The following is a 19,837-nucleotide window of genomic DNA, read 5'->3' as shown; positions in this document are numbered from 1 at the left end:
AATGGAGCATGCTGTGATTTGTTTTCCAGAACCAAAGATCCACAAAACAAATCTGCATGCTACAATTCAGGTACGGACGCCCATGCTTCCCCATGGGCGGCTTGAATTGCGTATCTTCCACACGGAGGATTCCACAAATCTAATCCACCAATGGACATTGAGGCTTAATGTAGGAAAAAAGTGGTTGTAGGCGCAATCCCTTTTCTTAAAGAGGCACAAGACGTGTTTCTAAGCTCTATTAAGCCTTTCTAATCCAATTTCTATCCTGGTTTTCCTAGGGGGCTTACTCTTTTACTGCCGTTATACAATGGCGCTATATGCTGGCTAAAGCCAGTACTGCATGAGGTGACACGTTGGATAGGCTCCGACAGCAGAGAGGCTGGCAATATACAGTAAGAGAACCCCGACGGATGTCTTCCAACATCGTAGCTGTACAGCCTTAAAGGGGTTGTCCCGCGGCAGCAAGTGGGTCTATACACTTCTGTATGGCCATATTAATGCACTTTGTAATGTACATTGTGCATTAATTATGAGCCATACAGAAGTTATAAGAAGTTTTTCACTTACCTGCTCCGTTGCTAGCGTCCTCGTTTCCATGGAGCAGACTAATTTTCGCCGTCTAATGGCCAAATTAGCCGCGCTTGCGCAGTCCGGGTCTTCTTCTTTTCTCAATGGGGCTCCGTGTAGCTACGTGTAGCTCCGCCCCATCACGTGCCGATTCCAGCCAATCAGGAGGCTGGAATCGGCAATGGACCGCACAGAAGCCCTGCGGTCCACCGAGGGAGAGGATCCCGGCGGCCATCTTCAGCAGGTAAGTAAGAAGTCACCGGAGCGCGGGGATTCAGGTAAGCACTCTCCGGTGTTCCTTTTTAACCCCTGCATCGGGGTTGTCTCGCACCGAACGGCGGGGGGGGGGGGGGGGGGGTTGAAAAAAAAAAAAACCCGTTTCGGCGTGGGACAACCCCTTTAAATCATATTGTCTTCAGAGGTCAGACAGTGGATTGGAAAGGGTTAACAAATACAACCCTAGGTGTACCAGTTATAATAATAAGATTACTAATGCCTAGGCATACATTAACCATAGGTAATACCATAAATGTGATTACTGAAATGTCCAATCCTTATTTATTGGTGGACAATCATACATTGTGAGGTTAAAATCTTCAAGACGGTGGACAGATATACTTTAAGTATTTTTGTACAACTGTCAGTATTGTGTTAAGCCTGGTTTAGACACAACGATTATCATTCAAAAGATATCTTTTTAGTGATAATCGTTGTGTGCATTTAGAGGGCAAGGTTTTTGCTCAAACATTGAGCGATCACTTTGCGCTCCGAGTGGGGTATACAGGAGACAAGCAGGGCCGCTTGTCTTCTGCATCCAGCTGTTCCCTGCTCGGAGCGCCCGGCTGTTATACAGCCGAGCACTCCAAGTGGGGTATGGAGAACACAGCTGGACAGCTCTGTACTTCATACTCAGCCTGCCATCAGGGAGCGGGATACAGCTGAAACAATAGTATCAGCTGTATCCCGCTATGAATTCCTGATAAGACTCATCGTTGTCTTTCAGCACGCTGAAATACAACGATGAGCGACAGCTTAACGAAAACTGTACGATGTCAGTGCAGTTACACACAACGATTATCACTCAAAAGACGTTTTTTGAGTGAATTTTGAGCGATAATCGTTGAGATTAAATGGGCCTTTAATAACAGCTGATGACTGTCAGAACAAAAGGTTTATTATTGGTCTTAGTCAGTTTAGTAGATATACTGATAATATTATTTATGATCTAGTACTAGAATACATTTCTTCTCCCTATGTAATTACCACAATAGCATGCATGCATTGATTAGAATAGGATCATTCAGATGTGAACAATTGCGTCACTGAAATATAGATAGATCCTTGATGGTAAGAGCACCTAAAGGCTTAATATCGCTGTGTTAGGCCGCCTGCACACGGGCGGAAATCCCGCCGCGGGATTTCCCGCGGGATTTCCGCCGCTGAAAGTTTGCATAGGAGTGCATTACAATACGCACTACTATGCAGACGGCCGCGGTTTGGCCGCGCGAAATCTCTCGCGGCAAACAAACCGCAGCATGTCCTATTTTTGTGCGGGGCACGCACTCACCCGGCCGCCGGCTTCGGTCTGCGCATGCGCCGGCTGCGCGGCAGCCGGCACATGAAAGAGCCGGGGCAGCCAGGCGCGGGTGAGTACGCACTCGTCCCTGCAGGCTCTCAGGTCGGGTCCCGCGGCGAGAATTCTCGCTGCCGGATTCGACCCGCTCGTGTGCAGGCGGCCTTAGGGATATACAAATAACAACCCTGTTAAAATACTAAGAAGTGGCACAACTGCCCCAAAATGTGTCTATTATACGCTGAATTAATTCTTCATAAAAACAGAGAAGTCGAGCTTAGAAATACGTCTCTTGCCTCTTTAAAAAAACATTGTACCTTCTACCACTTTCCCCCTACATTGATTCCCTGTATAAGGAGAAGCCTTTTGTGTTGCAGACGGCTTCTCCTCCTCACAAAACCCATTCCCCACCAAATCCGATGTACTCTCAGGATCTCAGTGCATCGGGTGTACAGTACTGTATGTCACAACCTGATGCACTGAGACTTATAGTGTATCGGGCCCATTGAGGAGCGGGCGTGCTGGGGAGGGGAGAAGCCACCTGCAGCAAACAACGGCTTCTCCTTACACAGTACCGGGGGATGAGCAGGAGAGGCAGGGCAGGAATGAAAGCAGTGGTGGAGACAGAAATTGAGCATAGACTAGGCATGGTTCATCCTCTAGAGCGACAGCTCTCCCTCCTTTTGTGTATAGGGAGAGATCTGTCACTCTAAATGCTGTGGGCAGGTAGAAGTTGGCATGGCCCACCTTTTTGACTCAAAGCTCCATTCTGAGTTAAACTTCAAAGTGTGTTTATTCTGAAACTCCCCAGCATTTTAGAATACATCTACGCAGGGTCAATAGTCATACCTGTCCTGGTTTAAGCCGCCATTAGCTATGGCAGCATGAACCCGGTGATGGGTTCACTTTAAAATTGTCTAATTTCTCTTGAAAGCCTGATTAGGACAGATATCAGGTGTTACGTTACTAAGCTAATATATAAGTTATGTGAATTTGTAGTACGGTAAGCATAAGACAAGTTTATCTGGAGTACTGCTTGCTGTATGGAACAAAGGAATACCTGTTGCAAAGAGCACTGTAGATGGAGAGGGAAACTGCAGATGGGACCCGATTGATCTGCCATGCCTTAGGAAGTAAAGCGCATCTGATATTAATTGATAATAAAGCAATCTTACTGTTCAATGTGAGGGGTGGCATCTGGTTAGACAGATTTATCTCTAAGCTTGGCTCTCCTGTTGTAGCATAATCTGCTTCCTCCAAGAACATAGCCTTGAGTCCGTTCATAAGCAGCAGTAGTAGGCATACACAATACAGTATATTGACAGAACTTCATAAAAAACTAATTTGTGCATCCTCCCTTTTTACAATAATGTATGCCTACCGTATTTATCTTTTATTTGTTATTCTGTATTCTGATTGGTGGTGACGCCCAACGGTTGTCGTGTGACTGGATCCACTCTTTCTTAGAATAAAGGAGGATGGGAGAAAACTTATCTCAGGCTCCATTCTACCCACCAGTCTGTGTTCTGTACTTTGTGTGTTCTCCATTGGGCAATGCTGATATATCCTAAATCTGGAGATCCTGTGGGAGACTAAAACTGAAGTCCTGTTGAGGCTTCACCCAAAGGACTGCTCTAACAAGACCTACGATGAAACCTCTTTGAGATGTTAATGTTAATCAAAGTATTCAACACTGTCAGCAAATATGTGCAGCACACAGTTTGGCTCTCCTCTGATTCTTATACCCCAGCATGGCTCTCTTGACATTTCGAGTGCCCAACATGGCTTCCCTGTCTTTTTCTTTTTTTTTTGCAATAAACTTTATTCGAATGATACTAAAACAACCGACCAGACCTTCTCAGGGTTCTGCACGAGCAGGAACAACTGCCTCTGTATAACATGGAGATCTAGTAGACCCTGCTGTTACCGCTGCAGCAAATACCAACTATCATTCTTGTAAAAGCAACAACCGCCATATCAAACTCCCAACTGACACCTTACAGTCAGTATGGTGGTGGACCAAAGAGGATGACCAGAACAGAAAAATATCTTTGTACTGCTCCTAACTTCTATCACGTGGCAGGTTTGTAAGGGATTTTTTGGGGAAAATGCATCCATGTCCCGCGACCCACACTGAACAAGGGTCAGCGAGGACATAGCGAACCCGGAGACCCCTTCAGTATCTATACAAGCGATGGCCGGTATCAAGACACGGATAAAGTCCTCGGAGTTTGAATGGAAAATCCCTTTAAATTATGGTAAAAAGTTGGCTTTTCTGAGGGAGGAGGAACAGATGGCAGGTCACTGGATAGCTGTGGAGGAGAGCAACCAAGGGTTCATTCACGCGGGCGTACTTTGCATGTATTGCATATATTTTTACGGACATAGTACTGACAGCATTGAATACTTTGTATTGGTGTATTACAACATGCATTTTTTGAGCATGTGAAAAAAAAACAATTGCCCCATGTACTATTTTTGTCCAAAAATGCCCATTCAAGTCTATGGGTACATTAAAAAAAAAATGTATTTGCTGCATTTTTATGCATGAAGCCAGAAGCCAGTGTAAAAAAGAATAAACATGACATCAATTGTTCCTTTTTGCGTGCATGAAAAATGCAGTGAATGCGCATACAATACATACACACTAAATACACACCTATTCATGCAGTAAAAATGGCGTGACTTTTCATGCACCCATGCGAATGGACCCTAAGGGCTCCTTCCGGTGGACGCATTTGCATATGCAATATGCAGAGAATAGAACCCATTGATTTCAATGGGTTCGTTCAAATTTGAAAGAAATGCAGCATGCTCTATTTTTTTGTGCACCAAGAGGTCCTCATAGACGTCTATAGGAGGTGTGCAAACGCATATTCAATACGCTTCCATGAAAAAAAGAACACATCCGGATCTCATTAAGCTATATAGACTTTTAAATCCCTGCAGGGGTGTTGCCTACGCCCATGCGCAAAAGTATAGTAAAATGCATGGATACATCCGCAAACGGCACACATGTGTTGCCTTAAAGCGTGCACAGTTGCGCATACATCTGTGTGAAGGAGCTCTAAGGGTACTTAACGGGCCAAGGAGTGTTAATCATCGTTCTGCAAGTCAATCCTCTCCATTTACATGGAGCAATTAGTACTACTGGATGCGCCCAAACAATTGCCCGTGTGATTACACAAAGCGTTGTGCTGTTAAGAACATATGACTTTTGACATTTATAGAATGGCTTCCCTCTTATTTTCATTCCTCAGAATGTCTTTCCTTTCATTCTTATACTTCAGCATGACTCCTCTCTCATTATGCCTCTGCATGACTCCCATTTTATTTTTAGTCCCTGGCATAGATCTCCCCTTATTCTTATACTCAAGGATGGCTCCCCTCTCTTTTCTAGTCACCAACTTTGCTCCCCTCTCATTTTCATAGCCTGGCATGGCTCATTATTATACTACAGCACGACTCCCCTCTAATTTTTAGTTTCCAGCATGGCTCCCCTCTAATTTTTAGTTTCCAGCATAGCTTCCCTCTCATTTGTAATCCCCAGCATGGCTTCCTTCTTATTTTTAGTCCTCAGGCTGGCTCTCCTCTCTTTTCAATTCTTATACACTAGCGTGGCTCTTCCTTTTTCTAGTCCCCAGCATGGCTCCCCTCTCATTATTATACCCCAGCATGGCTTCCCTCTACGTTTTAGTCCCCAGCATGGCTCCCCTCTCATTATTATACCCCAGCATGGCTTCCTCCTATGTTTTAGTCTCCAGCGTGGCTCCCCTCTTATTATTATACCCCAGCATGGCTTCCCTCTAAGTTTTAGTCCCCAACATGGCTCCCCTCTTATTATTATACCCCAGCATGGCTTCCCTCTAAGTTTTAGTCCCCAGCATGGCTCCCCTCTCAATTTTATACCCCAGCATGGCTTCCTTCTAAGCTTTAGTCCTCAGCATGGCTCCCCTCTCAGTATTATACCCCAGCATGGCTTCCTCCTAAGTTTTAGTCCCCAACATGGCTCCCCTCTTATTATTATACCCCAGCATGGCTTCCCTCTAAGTTTTAGTCCCCAGCATGGCTTCCTTCTAAGCTTTAGTCCTCAGCATGGCTCCCCTCTCATTACTATACGCCAGCATGGCTTCCTTCTAAGCCTTAGTCCACAGCATGGCTCCCCTTTCATTATTATATCCAAGCATGGCTTCCTTCTAAGCTTTAGTCCCCAGCATGGCTTTCCTCTCATTATTATACCCAACATGACTATCTCCATTATTCTAATTCCTACCCAGTCTCCGCTTTCCACATCTTCCCTCACTGCTAATCTGGACTCTAGTGACAGTTGGCAGGCTCCCTAGCTCAGCATTTGCGTAAGCTATTCGGTGCACAGACTGTTCAGCAGTGTCATGGTCTGCATCCTCACCTTCTCTGACAGCCTCTGTCATCTTCTCTGATGATGTGCATGATGTCTCTTCATGTCCTATGAAAGCACTACATTTCCATAAAAACCTCTAAAAATGGCCTCAGTGTTCCATTGTGATATTGCCAAAAGTTATAAGTAAGTTAACAAAATGTAAATTTCAGATGGTCTGATGTCACATTCCATTTTTCTGTGTGGGAAATTGAGCTACATTGTTAATTGGAGAGATGATCCTATTGATTTACACTTTATATATGTGCAATTGCTTTCATTTCTGCAGCAGAAAAAAAATCACTTGATTAACAGTAATATTAAAGGGGTTGTCCCGCGGCAGCAAGTGGGTCTATACACTTCTGTATGGCCATATTAATGCACTTTGTAATGTACATTGTGCATTAATTATGAGCCATACAGAAGTTATAAAAAGTTTTATACTTACCTGCTCCGTTGCTGGCGTCCTCGTTCCCATGGAGCCGACTAATTTTCGCCGTCTAATGGCCAAATTAGCCGCGCTTGCGCAGTCCGGGTCCTCTTCTGTTCTCAATGAGGCTCCGTGTAGCTCCGTGTAGCTCCACCCCGTCACGTGCCGATTCCAGCCAATCAGGAGGCTGGAATCGGCAATGGACCGCACAGAAGAGCTCCGGTCTACGGAGGAAGAAGATCCCGGCGGCCATCTTCAACCGGTAAGTATAGAAGTCACCGGAGCGCGGGGATTCAGGTAAGCGCTGTGCTGTTTTTTTTTTAAGTCCCTGCATCGGGGTTGTCTCGCGCCGAACGGGGGGGGGGGGGGGGGGGGGGGGTTTGAAAAAAAACAAACCTGTTTCGGCGCGGGACAACCCCTTTAACTCCGATACATTGGTAGAAAAGATGAAATTATTACTGTGATTAAAGGATACATAATCACAATCCTTCCAGTAGATGTGTATTAGATATAGTGCAGTAAGAATTGTTATACATAATGTCTATATTTTCCTCTGCTAGCTCCTGACACTATTTGCTCTCTCTAACCGTGCTGAGTGGGCGGGAACTTCCTGGTATGATATCACAGCTAGCTTATGTGATATAAACAAATGACATTTCCACCCTTGTGCTCCCTCTCCCCTCTCACAGCAGGATGTCTCAGGGACAAACTGAGGCACAGAGATTGAAGCTGGACCAGCTCCTTCATGTTCTAATAATCAGTAGGAGGTCTCCTGCTGCATTATCATCTCTTGCTTTCTAAGTTTGTTGTTGGGGCAGTTGCTATGTATCTGTTCCCAAAGTTGAATCAACTACTCACATTGCTGAGCCTCATTCAAAGAGAAGTTTCTGACTAAGTAGCTTCTCGAGTATTTGTGGTTTCTGCAGTGTGGTGCAGTTTATAGCTACGACAATGTGTGTTCTATCAACATTATTTCAGTATTCCTTGTTCTAGTTCTTTGCACCTTGTTCTAGCTCAGTCTTGTCTTATCTATCCAATCAGTATTATTGTCTTCTGCAGCATGATGTGGTGATAGCGGTGACAACATGTCTTCTATCCAGCATTCTTTGTTCTGGTTCTTCGTACCTTGTTCTAGTCCAATCTCATCCAGTCTATTCAGTCATTGTGTCTTGTTCCTTTAGTTACTCCTAGTCACTGGTGTAACTATAGGGGATGCAGGAGATGCGGTTGCATCTGGGCCCAGGAGCCTTAGGGGGCCCATAGGCCTCTTTTCTCCATATAGGGAGCCCAGTACTATGAATAAATCATTATGGTTGGGGGCACGGTTACAGGTTTTGCATTGGGGTCCAGGAGCTTCAGGTTCCGCCTCTTCTACTAGTCAAGTCTGTCTTTCCTAGTCTGCATTTTAGTTTGTCATTTCTTGTTTCTGTCCTTATTCCTGCAATGCTTGTTCTGTTCTGAGTGCTAGTGCACTCTTGCTTTCAGAGAGAGTGTTTCAGAGAGGTATGCTTTTAGGGTAAATTGAAGACTACTTCTGGACAGCGGTGTCTGGTGTTGAGGTATAGTATCAGGGACAGATTATGGAAAGACGTAGGGAGAGCTAGCAGAGGATTTATATTTCAGGTTTTTTTGGCTCCATATCATCTGCTCCAGACTTCACTGCCAATTTCATCACATTCATTATTTGTTTAGAGTGAACAAAAACAGTCGAACCCTGTTTTGGGCAGAACTTTACTTTGCATCCGAACCCACTAAAATAATAATTATTATTCCAATATGTAGTTAGTGCTGTTGCCTAGAAGCGCTGGGGTTTTAGGTTCAAATTTGACCAAGCACAACATTTGCATGGATGTTGTCCTTGATCAGATTTGAATCTAGGGCCCCAATGGTGGAAGGCAATGGCATTAACCACTGAGCCCCAATGCTTCTTCTTTGCTCTTCCAAAGTAGGAGAAGGATTTTAATGGCTCTTAGACAGTGTTAGGGATATTTGTGAAGTTCTGGAGTTAATTCAAACTAATTTGAAGTTTGGCAAATCAGCTAAACCGAACTTTTCAAAAGTTCACTCAACAATATTACACTATTCATCATTATCATCATCCAGTTACCATCACCCTTTGCCCATATGTTATGGACACCGAGTGTGGACCCACTGTGCCAACCAACCAGTTTGACTTCGGGCTAAACCTAAGGGCGTTATTCTGCCAGTTCCCCGGTATTCACCCTTTAACTCTGGTACAGGGATCTGTCCTTTTGTTTTGGGGGAACCGAGCAGACCACTACCTCTTGGAATAGCCTCGTGTGGTTGGCAGCTGACCCGTTGAGAGTCAGAAGCAGCAGTACAAGGTACCGTGAAACAGGCCAGACTGCAAACAGGATTAGGCGGAAAGTCAGGAAAGCAGCGAGCAAACAAATACTGACAAGAGTACAGGATAACGAGCAGACAGCAAAGTCAGAGAAGGGAAAGCTATGCTGGGTGACAGAGACAAACACATAAACAGGAAGTCAGCAAACAAACAATCTACATATACAAGTACAGGATGGAGCAGACAATAAAGTCAGAGACAGGTGATCTATGTATACTGGGTGTCTGAGACAAACACACAACAACACTCAGGCGAAGAGGGAGAGTTCCCCAGCTCATTTAAATAGGAGAGCAATTGCCTATTAAGCTGCAGCTGGGCTGTGAGCACTGAGGATTGTTATCTCCCATAGTGCTGATAGAAAGTAGAAGGAAAGAGTCCATTCATGCAGAAAGAGCAGAGTGACGCCCATATCTGCCCAGAATAGCAAGAGGGTGGCAGACACGGATAGCTGACTCAACACCATAATTGTGAGTTCTTAGTATCAATTGTGTTTTACTGTGTTGATACGTGCTTCATATCTGATTGATGCAGGTAAAGTTGAGATCTGATGTTTAGTGTCCAGCCAGCATTGTTACATCAGTCTAATATTTATCGTTTGATACTAGACATATTTTTTTTGGAACTGAGGAGATTTCTGAACATTCACAGAGAGCCTTCAGAATGAAATGGAAACTATAGGATGCTGGAAAGTGAAGAAAATGTTAATATCCTCTTATCATCTATATCACACTGTTTCATATATTCCCACATACTAATAAGGTATGAATAATGTGGTCCTAAAAGAAATAAATGGATCATGTCATCACCAATGAGCATCAAAAACCAAGTTCTTATCCCCTTACACATAGGCCATAATAGGAGTCATCTTGACAATTTTGACCTGCTTTCATTAAAGGGAACCTGTCATCATATGTGAGTGTAGTGTCCCAGAATAACATCCTGGTCCCCTCCATAATTGTCATACATGTGTTGTCTTATGTGGATGTACTGTGCAAAACTGTCATAACATTTTCTGCATGTGTGTTAACTCCCCTAAAATCATTGCCTGTCAGCTCTAACTTCTGAATGTATCTTTCCTACTGTGTCATGTGGTACAAGTTAGGTTATAAATGAGAGTGTCTGTGAGCCGGAAGAGGGCTGTTGATGATCATCCATCTACCCATGTTGTTGGAGGACCCACAGTGATCTAGGGAAGCACCTTTAGCTTTCCTGTAATGAAAATGGAGAAGAAGGAGAGGCTCCCCATGTTGGAGCTGAGGATCTTTCCTCTTCCTAGATCCGCTGGAGAAACCGTAGTGGCTCAGCGAGACATCTCTGGTTTCCTTGTGTCTAATATGGAGGAGAAGGAGAGACCGCCTTACCGTTTGTGAAACGCCTAAGAGAACGAGTGAGTTACTAAATCCCCAAATAATTCTGGATAGAGAGACCTACCATACCAGGTACCCATTCACACTAAAGGCATTTTTTTCCCTCTGTGGCCGTCCGCCATTAGGATCACCACACAGAGTTACGTAATTGTGACACCCACACGGATGATGTGCGGGGTGCAGCTAGGCTAAGCCTTTTCTTCAGTAATTGCCTGCCAGAGTGTATGTTGAGAGATCCCTATATTTTACCTCCTCCGGAGTATACTTGATTTCCAGGACCAGTGACATATACATAATGTGGACTATAGGGCCACATTGATCCTGTGTATTTTTTTTCCCAACCTCCGAGCGTCTGCCTGTAATTACTGCCGTGAATGATACCTCTAATTGCCTGTTTATTCAAGTTTATATAAGTATAGTTTACTGGGTCTCAACCGTTCCTGAGGTCCCGAGGTACGATACACAAGTCTCTGTGTTTATTACTTCGCTATATAGAATAACGGTGTGGGAATGGTGGCGTCACGACGTGATATATACTTCTACAAACATTCCTCCTCGTGTTACCACTCGGCTACACGGTGACAAGGACTAGGCCTCCGGCCATACTCACAGTAAGTGGAATTGTAGCACACACAAGCCTTGGTGTTCATTTATCCGTGACATTACAACCTTTGGTGTCCCACATATACATACCATATCTATTGCTTTATTCCCCCTCTCCCTGCCCATTGCATGAGCACCATAAACTACATTATGGTGCTCATAGAGCAGGTTCTGAGAAGCCCAGGGATGTGCTTTACATGCTTATTAGAGATGAGCGAACGTACTCGTTTCAAGTAATTACTCGATCGAGCACCGCGATTTTCGAGTACTTCAGTACTCGGGTGAAAAGATTCGGGGGGCGCCGGGGGGCGGGGGGAGGCGTGGCGGCGCGGGGGGTAGCAGCAGGGAACCTCTCTCTCTCCCTCTCCCCCCCACTCCCCGCTGCAACCCCCCACTCACCCACGGCGCCCCCCGAATCTTTTCGCCCGAGTACGGAAGTACTCGAAAATCGCGGTACTCGGGCGAAAAAGGGACGTGGCCGAGTACGCTCGCTCATCTCTAATGCTTATCTGACTCCCCATTCCTGCGCTGTCACCCAAGGAAGTCTATGCATGGATAGTGCAGTAGAATCATCTTGGTAGGTCGTGCACACCCATAGAAAACAGTGTCTGTGCATGCACAGCCTGCAGAGATGAGTCCGCTGCACTAGCCGTGCACAGACCTCACAGGGTGACAGTATGGGAATGGGCAAATAAGGGAGATGGAATAATACCTCCACAGTGCCACCTATGGTAATGGGAAATGCGTAAGTATGCAAAGCACATCCTTGGACTTCTTAAGACCTCTCCTATGAGCACCATAATGTAGTTACTGGTGCTCATAGGTGATGGCAGATCCCCTTTAATGATAGTGGGTCAAATTTGTCAAGTTGATTACTCTTTTAGCCTATCGGTAAGGGAATAAACAATCATATTAATGACTGATTTTCCCCATACTAGTGATTCTCTGCCACATGTGAACAGCAGTAAAGAACTGCGATTGACATGATATATTGTAAACTGGCACTTGTTAACAGGCAGAGAATCAGCCGATGTGAAAGGCACTTAACCCCTTATTTGTAGGAAACAATCCCTCTGCATACACTACAGTAGCTACAAGCCTACATGAGCACGTGGCACGTCCATGCCCTCTCTCACGTTGGCGGCACCAGCCACTATTGGATTCTTCATCATCTATGGCATTGAGGGCCATTACTTCCCAGCAAAACATTGGTTTGGGCATGGTCTAACGAAATCCATGGGAGCCACTGCATTTACCACAGAATAGGCTTCCAATCATAAACCAGATGCAATAAGCGGAATACACAGTTAAAAAAAGAAACATTTTCTTCCACACTCTTCCTGTAAAACAAAAGCATACAAAAGGCAAAGTATGGGAAAACATGGCAACATACGGTAACTTAACCACATTCTATTACCCGATGGGAGCTCATCTATCCCTTACATCTGTGTTCTTGCTATATTTCACAGGGTAACATTAGTAAGACTTATAGATAATATCCATAATTTGAAGAAACATCCTTTATAGGCAGCAGGTAATTTACTAATAATCCATTAGTGGAAATTGCTTTGTTGTCTAAACACATAAAAATTGACTTAATTACTAATTCATTTTTCGGCTTTTTATGAAGGCTTGCACTCTTCTTTCTGTCATAATTAAAGGAAGAAATGACTAATATTCTAAATAATAGTAAACAAAACTCATCTAGAAAATGCAAAGCTTTTACTAATTAATTTCTCAGTTCTTTATCAGGGTTATTCATGTTCTAACTTCAATTAGAATTAAATGAGGGGGCCATTATTTAGACTGGCGGTGCACATTCCCTATGTCTGATACAGATTGCTGAGTGGGTGGTTTAGATACACAAATGCCGTTGTTCTTTTCTTTACAGTACAGTTTTACTGCATAATAAAAGTAACACTAATTAAGTTAGAAACATGAATAGTTCATTGTAACACAGTTCTTACATTTTATACAATATGATTTTTTTGTGGCAAGAGAAAGGATATTTAATCCATTTCCACTTATTTATGTGCGGGGTGTTTTATTCAAAGTGCAACTCAATCATTTTGCAATATTTGTTTTTGGACAATGAAGCAAGTTCTGTTTTATAGAAAATAGAGCCCTGGCCATCCAGCTTTTGTTATAATTTTGAAAGTTGCTGTTATGCCCAAGCCAAAACACCTCATCTGTATCTGACATAATTAGTTGTCCTAAGAAGATGGATATATATTTTGTGGAGAGTATGAATAACAAAAATAAAAATGAGGGAATGGAAAATCTGACCCTATCGAACTAATATGATGAGACCCTACTTAATAGCAGAACGCTCACCCTGATAAGGGTGACCCCATGTCAGGAACCTAGAACGACCCTGAGTCTCCCTAGTTGGAAAAGATGGCTAATGTTTGCGACAGAAAATTACAAAGGAAGGGGCATAGATGGAAACAAGCATATAATGAACTTGATGAAATACAATAGCAAAATAGTCAGCAGAAAGATGTTACAATACCCCAATTATCATCAAACAGACTTATCTGACAATGGAGCAGGACTAGATCTGCCAACTTGACCAGAAACACCCACAGACTAGAAGAATAACCAGCGTCCTCCGTGAGGAGGAGCTGGAATAAATGTGTAAAGACAGGCACTGGTTGGCTGGCTAGAACACACACCTACCTAGCTGACCAATCCACCCACATACCAGTAGAGAAGAGCTCATGTCGGGATCCAACGCCAGAATGACACTGAGCATGCACCCTGGACTCAATCCGACATAGACAGCTGCCTATATAAAATAATACTGCTCCAGATGCCTATATAATATCTCCATACAGTATGACTTAAATCACTGCCTTGTATTTCCTATATTTTACTTCTTTTTGATGTCCAAACAAACCTACCATTGGGTCTAAATAATAATGCCATACAATGTATAAATGATACTTTCAAACAATATCTACATAATCCTACTATATGGATCAGTGAGCAGAGAACTATGAGGCTGTGATTTAAAGAGAACCTATCACTGGGTTCATGCTGCCTAAGGCCCAATGTCCATGGACGGACTGGATCCGCAAATCAAGCCGCCAATAGAGAAGCTTGGGCATCAGCACATAAAATAAAGCATGCAGATTTGTCTTGCGGACCTTTTGGTCTGGAAAACAAATTGCTGCATGCTCCATTTCAGTGTGGTTCCCACACGGATGGCTTTCATTGAAGTCAATGGAAGCTGTCCGATCCGCGGAAGTAAATTGCGGTCGGGCTGTAGATTCTGTGGGAAGCAGGAGTTTGAAAGAAAAAAACTCTACTGCACATTTGCGGTGCCGCTTCCATACACATCCGCAGTGAAGAAAATGGAAGATCCGGATGGGTAAGCAGAAGACCCGGACAGGTATTCAGCGTCCTCTGCCGCCGGCAGGGTTGGATTTTGCCGTGTGCTCTCGCATGCGGAAGCCGATCCGCCCCTGGACATGAGCCCTAAACCATGTGCAGCATGAAACTGGGACAGGTACGCCAACTTCATGGTGTTTCGGAATAAACATCATTTGTAATTTGACTTGGAGCAGAACTTCAAGTGAAAGAAGTGGTCAGCTCTGACCTCCCCCCACCAACGGCATGTTTACTGACAGCTCTCCTTTTGCATATAGGGATAGAGTGGTTAGTCAGCAGGAAGAGGCTGGTACAACTCGTTTCATTGACTTGAAGCTCCATTCCATGTCAAACTTCAAATTATGCTTAATCTGAAATCCCACAGCATTTCAGATTAATACATACACAGGGGCATTGTGCATACCTGTCCTTTGTTCATGCTTCCCATGTTTGCCAACTATCCCATTTCCCATCCCCTTTAAAAAAGACTTCAAGGGTTGTTGATGTGGGGATTATTCCGATTGCCAGATTGGAGTCAGAAAGGAATTTTTTCCCTAAAAGAGGAAAATTGGCTTCTACCTCACAGTTTTTTCCCCCTTCCTCTGGATCAACATTGGGGGGTGATAGGCTGAACTGCATGGAAATATGTCTTTTTTGGCCTTACATAGTATGTTCTTATGTAGTACCAGCAATAGCAAAGGGTGCCTATTTAAATATTATTTTAAGCAGTTCGCTGCTGATCAGCCTCCCCAGCGCCAGACTCTGCCCTCTCCAATCCATCCTAAATGCGGCAGCCAGGCTCATCTTGCTGTTCAGCCACTACTCAGATGCCTCTGCCCTGTGCCGGTCACTGCACTGGCTGCCCGTTAAATATAGAATTGAATTTAAACTCACTACCCTCATCCACAAAGCCTTCCACAGCGCAGCGCCCCCCTATATTGCCTCCCTCATCTCAATCCAGCCAGGGCTCTCCGCTCTGCTAACGAAACCAAACTGAGCGCCCCTTTAATTTGAACCTCTATTTCCCACCTCCAAGACTTCTCCAGAGCAGCACCGGTCCTCTGGAACGCACTACCAAAGGCTATCCGAGCAATCCAGAACTCGCAGAACTTCAGGCGTGCTCTAAAAACACACCTCTTCAGGGAGGCATACCGCATTCCCTAAACAAACCCCTCTGTACTCCGCCTGATAACATGCTCCCTGACCTACTGACTGCAATCCTTGCCAGCCACCATCAATTGCTCCCTGCAGTCATACCGATTCTGCCGGCTGAACGTCTGACCATTGTTTATGTGTATGGCATTCCTCACTCTCCACCTCGCCATACAGTGCATATCTCCAGCCCCTTTACCTTCTGTCTCACCCCATTACTTGTAGTATGTAAGCTCTGTGGAGCAGGACCCTCACCCCTATTGTTTCCATCAGCTGATTACTATGTAACTGTGGTTCTGTAATTTTTGTATTGTTTGTCTTTCTGTATCCCCCCTGTCTATGTAAGCGCTGCAGAATATGTTGGCGCCATACAAATAAAGATTATTCTTATTTATTATTAAGGTCCCAATTCCCTGACCTCAATATGGATTGCAGGAGGATATTTGAAGATACAATGCTTTTTTTTTTAGGGTTTTCCATACTTTTGCACAGTCATGTCTTTGAGGCTGGTTTCAAACATGCATATAGTGTGAACATCAGCAACTATGAAACTTAGAAAAATAATACAAAATTTAGAGCATCTCATCATTGTAGAAGAGAGCAAAGAAATTCAAGGCATTTAAGGCATGGATCAAGAACTTCATATATCATGGAATTAACTGGAAATGGGGGGATCATGGGTTTCGCCTCAAAAGACATCAATTCAGCATCTGTGAAATACAGACATGAGTTAAGAGAGTGACTGCGGGGAGCACAGAGTAAAAGGTGAGTTACCCCACAAGCCGCACACCTTGTCAAATTTGTGGGAACAGCAGAAGCCTTTATAAACAATATGATTAAATAGGAAAATGGAGTTGACCAGTTTCTTCCACATGCATACAAAAGAGTATTTATGATTTATCCCTCTTAAAGGGGTTGTCCAGTTTTTAACTACTGACGACCTATCTGCAGGATAGGTCATCATCAGTAGTAGATCAGAAAGTATCTTCTGCCTGGGACCCCTACCGATCATTTGTTCACCGGGCCAATGTGCTCGTAAGCTGAGCTGATTTCTGCAGGAAGTAGACAGTCCTGTTCTCGCTGCAGTGGCCAGACTTGGTGTTACAGGCAAAGTTCAAATTGAAGTGAATGGGAACATTGCCTGCAATACCAAGCCTGGCCACTGCAGTGAGAACGGAGTTGCATAGTAACATAACATAGCATGTAAGGCTTAAAAAACAAAAAGAAAAATGGCCATCTAGTTCAGCCTGTCTCAACCTCCCCCCTTCCCCTTGTTGATCAAGTGGAATGAAAAACAAACAAACGATGAAGCAGAAGCCATAATGGCAGTCAGAATAATCCTTCGATCAATATTTGAAAGTTCTTATCTGGCTCCAAGACCCGGATCAACAACCCTTCAGGATATTTAATGTCTATATCCTGTAATATCATAGCGCTCGAAAAAGGCATCTAGTCCCCTCCTAAAGTCCTCCATTGATTTTGCCATCACCACGTCTTCAGGCAGAGAGTTCCACAGTCTCACTGCTCTTACAGTAAAGAACGCCATTCTGTGTTGGTGATGAAACCATCGTTCATACCGACGTAACGGATGCCCTCTTGTTATCTTGTTATCTTGTTGGAGATCCTTGTATTGTCCCCTAATGTATTTATACGTAGTTATTTTGTCACCCCTTAACCCCTTGAGTGGCGGGTTTCCTACCCCTCTGTCAGACCCACCAGGACAGGTTTTTTAAGTGGTCTAATCATTTATTTTCAACTAATTTTGCACTCGCGTTCCAAGAGCCATAACTTTTTTATTTTTCCATTGACATAGCCATATATGGGCTTGTTTTTTGCGGGACAAGTTGTACTTTTTGATGGCATCATTTTTGATGTATTGCATAACTTTTGTAAAAAAAATTATAGGGAGATTGGGGGAAAAAAGAGAAACTCTGCCATTTGTTTTTTGGATTTCATTTTTACCACGTTCAGCATGCAGAATAAATAATGTGATATCATTATTCTCATCATTATTCTCAACATGAGTCAACATGATTTCAGTGATACCAAGTTTATACAGTTTTTTTATGTTTTGCTATTTTTGTACATTTAAAACATTTTTTTTTCTTAAAGGTTTGCTTTTGTGTCGCCACATTCCACGAGCCGTATTCATTTTATTTTTCCATTGCCAGAGCTCTAGAAGGTCGTGTTTTTTGCGGGATGAACTCTAGTCTTCATTTATCTAATTTTTTGGAACATGTAAAATTTTGATCAACTTTTATTCCATTTTTTCTAGTGGCAATATAAAAAAAAATCTGTAATTCTGGCATGTTTTTTATTTTTATTTTTCTCTGCATTCTCTGAGCAGTATAAATAATATATTAAAGTAATTCTACAGGCCGGTACAATTATGCCAATACCAAATTGTAATAGTTATTTTTCTTTTTCACGACTTTTTCACACAAAAAACACAAAAAAAAATAAAAAGTAATAAAAGTTTAAATCACCCGCCTTTAGACATATCTATAATAAAAAAACCTAAATCATAGAAGAAAAATACATATTTGGTATTACCACGTCCGTAAAAGTCCGATCTATCAAAGTAGTGCATTATTTACCCTGCACGGTGAACATAGTCCGAAAATAAAAAAACGCCACAAATGCACTTTCACTCACCCTGCTTCCCAGAAAAAATGCAATAAAAAGCGATCAAAAAGTCATATGTATTCCGGATTGGTACGAACGTAAACTACAGGACATCTAGCAAAAAAAAGAGCCCTTGCTTAAGTACGTCGACAGAAAAATAAAAAAGTTATCGCGCACAGAAGATGCAGCAGAAAATAATTTTTAAAAATTAAAATGTCTTTGAAAAAAAAATACAAGTACTACAGCAAAAAAAACTATACAAGTTTGGTATTGTAGCAATCGTACTGACCCACAGAATAAAGTTATCATGTCATTTTTGTTGCAGTTTGTGCGCCGTAGAAAGAAAAAGCACTGAAAGATGACGGAATGTCATTTTTTTTTCATTTTACTCCACTTAGAATTTTGTAAAAGCTTTTCAGTACATTATATGGTACTTTAAATAGCACCATTGAAAAATACAACTCACCCGCAAAAAACAAGCCCTCACACAGCGACGTCGATGGATACATAAAGGAGTTATGATTTTTTTAAACGGGAGGAGGAAAAAAAGAAATGGGGAAAAAAAGGGTCCATGTCATGAAGGGGTTAAATAATGTACCAACTTCCCTCTCTGGGTCATTATGATGCAGGGATACCACATGTGTAATTTTATTTTTTTAATTTTTAATTTTTTATAAAGTAAAGGGAGACAAGTGTTTTTATTTTTATTTTTTTAATAATTTTTTAACTTTTTTTTACTACTTTTTTTTACTTTTGTTCGTTTTAGGGGGCTTCCACAGAGACCCATTAGGACCCCCTGATCACATTCTGGGGGTCCGATGGTGACAGCCCTTTACATGCTGCAGTCACATAATCTGCAGCATGTAAAGGGTTAACACAGCAGAGATCGGAAATTTTTTCTGATCTCTGCTGTAAGAGCTGGTGCCTGGCTGTCCTCTGACAGTCAAGCACCAGCTCTCCATGCCACAGAGACCATCGTCTTCCTTCTGACAAGCCGATGGTCTCTATGACAACCTGTAAACAAAGCAGGACTTCTGAATTCAGAAGCGGGAGATTGCCGGCAGATTGGCAATATCTCCCTGCTTCTTATTTCAAAGTGCTGAACTGCTCTGTGTGGGTCTGTGCAGGCAGAGCACAACGCCACAGCTTGTGGCATTGTGCTCTGCAGCTCCCATAGTGATACATAGCTCCGAAATCTTCCGGGCTGTATCACTATCGGCAGTGGAGTTCGTCCCGGAAAATTTCCGGGCGCGCCACTCAAGGGGTTAAACGTTTTTTTTTCCAGGGTGAATAAGTAGAGACGAGCAAACCTACTCGGCCACGCCTCTTTTTCACCAGAGCGCTGCGATTTTCGAGTACTTCCGTACTCGGGCGAAAAGATTCGGGG

This window comes from Eleutherodactylus coqui, chromosome 4 (genome assembly GCF_035609145.1).
Source record: "Eleutherodactylus coqui strain aEleCoq1 chromosome 4, aEleCoq1.hap1, whole genome shotgun sequence".
Classification (NCBI taxonomy): Eukaryota; Metazoa; Chordata; class Amphibia; order Anura; family Eleutherodactylidae; genus Eleutherodactylus; species Eleutherodactylus coqui.
This window is presented reverse-complemented; position numbering follows the sequence as displayed.